Here is a 7190-nt window from a genome sequence, read left to right as displayed (position 1 = left end):
GAGGGGGGAACGCCAGGTAACCCTGCTATACTCGTAGTCGCGGAGCGCGTCTCGGAAGTTGTCATTATCGTGCCCCTGGCAACCAATCAACAGTGCGTCCTATTTTGTGTACAATATGATACGCATATGATTAGTGTATAACAGATTAGTGTATAACGATATTCGTGTATAATATATTCGTGTATAATTATATGATTCGTGTATAGTATGATACGAAATCGGACGCTCTGCTTAAAGGTAGCTTGTCAGAGAACGATAAAGAAACCCTCTGAGTCGTGCCCCGCGAATATAGTATACTGTATATATATATATATATATATATATATATATATATATATATATATATATATATATATATATATATATATATATATATATATATATATATATATATATATATATAATCATTTTCATGAGCCGTTATAAATCTATTGCCTAACCAAGGCCTCCCCCAACCTTCTTCATGAATTCCTTGACGGCGCCCTGTCTCCCACGTTTTGCCAGAAACTTCTCTGTCTCATCTCTCCACCTCTTTTCTGACATTTTTCACTACGCTTACAATCTCTTGGAGTCCAGTCTGTCAGCCTCTTGCTCTATCAGGTATCCTTTATTCTTGCCACATGACCTGTCCACCTCCATTTCAATTCTTTTATAACTTATAAAATGTCTGACATTAGTTTGCTCTGTCACTCAAGTTGATCTTTTCCTGTTTCTTAGAGATATTCCCAACAATGACCTTTCCATTCACCTGTAAGACTGGATTAGTTGATTTTCCATCGATCTTGTCATTTTCCAGGTATCACAGCCGTCCGTCATATTCGTTACATACTTTTCGTTTCATTCATATTGGCAAAGCTACTTTTAATGATGTCTCTATGTTTACCGGAATCTTTCCATCTAATTGTAATGTGTCCTTTTATTTTGCCCCAAGTACTTGCATTCCTTGACTTCTTCAAGAATTTCTTGGCTTATTTTGGCGACGCTCTTTGGGGTAGTTGGATTAAATATTACCTTAGTTTTACTCTGGTTCATCTTTAGCCCTACTTTGAGACTTTCTCTGATTAGGTCATTTACCATTTCTTGCAATATCTTTGCTGTTTGTGAGATTAGGACAATGCCATCTTCAAATCTTATATGGTTTAGGTTTTCTCCACCTATGTTTACTTTGTTTTCCCAGTCAAGCTTTCTGAAAATACTTTCCAGGCAGTTGTAAATAATTTTGGTGAAATTGTATCTCCCTGATGCACATTTCTCAGTCTTAATTTTTGCCAAGTCGTTATATAATTTAACTGTAAGAGTTCCCTCCTTATATATGTTTTTGAGCAGTTTTACAAAATTCTCATTAATCCTTTTACCTGCAACGAATTTATAATTGTCATGTTCTCCACTGAGTCGAAAGTCTTTTCGTAATCAAGAAAACCTTGGCAGCGTGGTTTATTACTTTCGCTAAGTTGGAGAAAAAAAAAAAAAAATGGGAGAAATGGAGTTCCCCCGAGCTAAGCCCTGAATTGGACTATATAGCCCCGCTAGGGTTACAGGAGCGAGCTACCACTCCCGGCACGGCAGCCCGGGCGAGGTTCGAACTCGCAATCCCCCCATTACGAGTCCGGCGCGCTACCACTGTGCTACCGCGCCCCCCCCCCCCCCCGCTAAGTTGGAGAAGGTTATGCATCTATGTTTGTCTTTTTGCTTGTTTGTTTGTCCACACGATATCTCCAAAAGTTCTCTGAAATTTTGTGGAAGGTTGGTCCATGGGCCAAAACATAATTGATTAAATTTTGGGACGGATCCAGATCCGGATCCGGATCCTATGTGTCCCGCATAATATCTCCAAAAGTTCTCAATGAATTTTAATAAAATTTTGTGAAAGAGTTGGCCAAGGATCAAGGAACAATTGATTAAAGTTTGGGGCGGATCCGAATCTTATGTATTCCACACAAAATCTCCACGGATCCAAAACCGGATAATTTTTATTGGCAGTGGCACTGGTGGACGTATACTCTCACTGAGTGCATTCTACTTAAACACTGTAGTTTTCTCAGTTGGCTCTGTGACTGCGTGTAGATGGTCAGTAGTCGAATACCAGCTTCGGAATCCTGCCTGCTGACGAGGTAGATTTTCTTCCAAATTTCCTGGTATTCTGTTTGTAAGGACTCAAGTGAAGAATTTGTATTGACTAATAATAAGTTAATGGGTGGATAGTTTCCAAGATCATTTGAGTAGCATAATTTGTAAACCAAAATAACTATGGCATTACATCACGTTGTGGGGATTTTTTTCTTTTTTGTACACTGAGTTGGTTACCCTGTTTTGTACTTCTCCTCTATCTATCTATCTATCTATCTATCTATCTATATATCTATCTTTAATGGACCACAAAGCACTTGTCCAGATAAGAACAGCCACCGCCAAAGATAGCACCATCACAGATACCACCGTCTGCGTCATCATCGCAGCTACCACCACCACCATCACCACCGTCACACCCTCCGCCACCCCGACCACCATCATCACAACTACCACCACCACCATCAATATAATCTCAGGTACCACCACCATCACACCTTCCACCACCATCACCGCTACTACCACCAACATCATATCATCACACCTACCACAACCACCAACATCATCACTGCTGCTGCCACAACTGCCATCATGATCATCACAGCCACCACCATCACCTTAACAGCTACTGCCATCATCATCATCACAGTTACCACCACCTCCAGCAACAGTGCTACAGCTACCACCGTTTTACCACCACCTCCACCACCAGAGCTACCACGATTACCATCATCATGTCAGTCACCACCACCAATTTTTGCAGAATAAAATTGTCTCTTCCTAGCATCAGTGATGCAATAGACATCGTACAGCAGATGTACAGTCGCCAAACTTTCCACCTGGGCCGCCTAGCTGCGAGAGGTGGGTAACAGGTGCTGGAAACAGTGTATTTGTTTGTTCGTGCGTTCATGCTCGACGAAAGTTCGGAGTATCAACTCTCGTCTTCCGTAGTGAACCTCAGAGTTCATCCCAATATTCAGTCGACAATTTTTAGCCGATAGAATTTCAAGGGAACTTCTTGAAATTATTGGATAGTGCGAGTACTGAAAACAATGAGTAAAATAATCTAACAGACCGCATCTTTACATATATTACATATTCATAAGCGTATTCTTTTTCATTATTACATGATAAACCCATGACTAAAATTGTCTACTGAATATTGGGGGAAGAACCGTCGTGCGACGGGCCCTTACGGTAGAAAAATAGATACCGCTGTATGACTGTTCGTTTTGCATTTCGCCAGTCCTGGGCTGTATTGTGTAATTCAGTCATTCGGTAGATGAATGAACTATAAAAGAGTGCTATAACGACCATAATCATATGAAATATGATACGGTGTCATCATCATAGCTGATATAATATATTCGACAACAGTATGCATAAACTCTTTGCTTGTTGAGGTGACAGTATTTTAACCTCCTACCTCTTCGTGGTGCACCACAGAACACATAAAAACATCTTCCTGAAATGTACTACCAACGAGGAAATGAGCAACCATTAACAGTGTCTGAACCTGAGTCTACTAATACCAAGTCTGTTCAATTTCCCTCAGGGCGCAGGGAGGCGTGGCTTGTGTGACGTCAGTTGACTTAAGTAACAGAAAATGTATAAAAGGGCACACTCAAATTAAACATTTATAATAAGGGAAAACGAAGAAGGGGAAGTGCGGACTCGTTTAACCGTATAACATAGCAGTAGGTTCCCTCACACCCCTACACTTTCCCTCACACTCCCATACCTTCCCTCACTTCGGACTGAAAATGTGTCATGATCTGGAGAGTATAGCATACATCCACTCACCACCACGGTCAGGTGTCAACTGAACTTGCGTTTCGTGCAAGCTGACGTCACTCCGATGCTCCGCCCCCTGCCCCAGCTTGGACCCGTTTTAGATGGAAGTGATCCGACTTGATATTAGTAGACTTAGGTCTGAACATCATCCTAATGTTGATTGGTCACTGTCATTCATGATGTGAGTATGGCAGGTAATCTAACTTGTAACTGGTCGTAGATGTTAGGTAAAAGCATTCCTCTTCAACCTGTACTGATAATGGTATAAGTGATAACCCTATGAAATGGAATTACTGATATAAAGAGTGAGAGAGAAAGGCTTGGAGCGATTCCAGTATATAGTGCATTAACACTTTATGGTAACAATGTAAAAACATAGAAAATAAAATGTTTAGTATTGTCCGGCGCCTGCCCTAGCCTTCACTATGCCAAGCTCCTCCCTTAAGCAGCTCTCCCACCAGCTCGACCAGTTGCAGGAAACCGGTCGCATGGAATTGTTGCGTGCCAGAGGTTGCATCGACCAAGGCCAAATTAGTAATATATTATTGAATTACATATAATAGGATATATTTATAATCACAATATTATATATTTTACCTTATTAAAAAATTAATATAGTCATATTTATTTGATCTTGGTCGCACGACCTGTGACACACAACAATTTTCTGTGCGACCTGTGACACACTACAATATTCCGTGCGTCAAGTTTCATGCAACTGGCTGAGCCAATGGCAGAGCCGCCTTACTCCTTCGACATTTTTCTCCCCACCCAACTCCGTAGGCTACCCTGCCATCTATGGGATGAACTCTGACGGAGGTTCACTAGGGACGAAGAGAGTTGATGATCCGAACTTTCGTTGGGCATGTACAGTCGCCAAACTTTCCACCTGGGCCACCCCGCCACGAGAGGTGGGTAAGTGGTGCTGGCAACAGTGTAGGCTATCTGTTTGTTCGTGTGTACATGCTTGATGAAAGTTCGGATCATCAACTCTCGTTTTCCTTAGTGAACCTCAGTCAAAGTTCATCCCAGTTATCAGTCGACAATTTTTAGGCGATAGAATTTCAAAGGAGCTTCTTGAAAGTGTTGGATAATGCAAGTATTGAAAACAATAAGTAAACTAATTCAAAAGGCCGCATCTTTACATATATTATATATTTAAAAACGTATTCTTTTTCATTATTATATGATAAACCCATGGCTAAAAAATGTCTACTGCATATTGGGGGGGGAAGAACCGTCGTGTGACCGGCTCTTATGGTTGAAAAGTAGATACCTGTGTCTGTTCGTTTTGCATTTAGCCAGTCCTGGGCCGGTCTCGATTAAACCTATTGAAATACCATTCTTGATCCGAGACATGATTAGACAAGTTAGGTCATTAATCGTTACAGGATTACTCATTGGGAGGATATTAATTTAAACTAAGTAGGAGAGTTAGGAGCTGTAGATGTCGGAGGTTGAAACTCGTTCGTTGAGGCAGAATACTGCCTTGAGTCAGCTAGTCATGAGTCAACCTTTCGTTAACAATAGAAAACCTAAGCATCTCATCACTTAATCATTACGTGGATCTCTGTGCTTGCAGTGCAAAAACGGCAATTGTTTTAATAGTTGATATATATTACATATTTGAAACAGTACTGTGGGTGACGTGGTAGTTAACGCTTCCGCCAGGCGATCCGTGTGACGTGGTTCCACCCCCGTCAGGAGAGAGGGGTTTCTCCTATTAAACACCAAGCCCTTGTCTTATGACCTAGGTCTTGGTAGCAGCCAGTCAGCAACCAACATCACATATCCTCGCACTCCGGACCTCGGTGACGGGGGCTAAAGCGAGGGTCGCGGGATAAAAAAAAAAAAAAAAAAAAAAAAAGTGTTCCAGCCTGTAATGATAATTTCATGTTCGTTATGTTGCATTTACCAATCACATAAGTAATATCACAGGCAATGGTGATATAAATGTCCAAACAATTCATGAATCAATAAAATTGAGCTTAAAATGACTGGAAGCTTTTGCATACTGTGGTGAAGAGATGGTGTCTTCATCTTGCTATAATGTGAGATTATGTTGTTCGGTGAATAATCGATGAGCATGTAAATGTGTGACCGCACATATAAGCGGCACCGCTCACAATCAGTTTTCCTTGCAATGTGTAATTCAGTCATACGTTAGACGAATGGACTATAAAGATGTGCTGTAATGATCATAGTCATATGAAAAATGGTACGGTAAATCATTATCATAGCTGATATAATAACCACATTCGACAAAAGTATGCATAAATTCTCTGCCTGCTGAGGTGACAGTATTTTAATCTCCTACCTCTTCGTGGTGCACCACAGAACACATGAAAACATCTGCCTGAAGTACTACCAACGAGGAAATAAGCAACCGTTAACAGTGTCTGAACATCATCCTAATGTTTATTGGTCAGTGTCATTCATGATGTGAATATGGCAGGCAATCTTACTTGTAACTGGTTGTAGATGTTAGGTAAATGCATTCATCTTCAACCTATACTGATAATGGTATCAAGTGATAACCCTATGAAATGGAATTACTGATATAATAAGAGAGCGTGAGAGAAAGGCTTGGAGTGATTCCAGTATTTAGTGCATTAACATGTTATTGTAACAATGTAAAAACAACATAGAAAATAACATGTTTAGTATTGTTAAAAATGTAAATATTTGGTAGATTGCCAATGGATCTCAAAAACTAGTTCGGCAGTTATTGTCACTGGCGGTATGAATAACGTAACCCCCTCCCCTCAACGTCCTGCACCTGCCCTGGACTTCACTATGCCAAGCTCCCCTAAGCAGCTCTCCACCGGCTCGACCAGTTGCAGGAAACCGGTCGCATGGAATTGTTGCATGTCACAGGTTGCACGGACCAAGGCCAAATATGTATAGTATAATATATATTATTGTATTATAAATAAAAGTTTATATTTATATAAGAATATTATTTATATTACTTTATTATAAAATTTATATAGTCATATATCTTTGGCCTTGGTCAGCGCGACCTGTGGCACACAATAATTTTCCATGCGACCAGTTTCATGCAACTGGCTGAGCCGATGGGAGAGCCGCCTCACTCCTGAGACATTTTTCTCACCACCTAACTCCGTACCCAGCCATCTATGGGATGAACTCTGACTCTGACAGAGGTTCACTATGGACGAAGAGAGTTGATGATCCGAACTTTCGTCGAGCATGTACACACGAACAAACATATACACTGTTGCCAGCACCCGTTACCCACCTCTCGCGGCTAGGTGGCCCAGGTGGAAAGTTTGGCGACTGTACACACGAGCAAACAAATACACTGT

The sequence above is a fragment of the Coenobita brevimanus genome, chromosome 4, assembly GCF_032717465.1.
Source record: "Coenobita brevimanus isolate Jiangsu-jjx chromosome 4, ASM3271746v2, whole genome shotgun sequence".
NCBI lineage: Eukaryota > Metazoa > Arthropoda > Malacostraca > Decapoda > Coenobitidae > Coenobita > Coenobita brevimanus.
Note: the sequence above shows the minus strand (reverse complement) of the source record.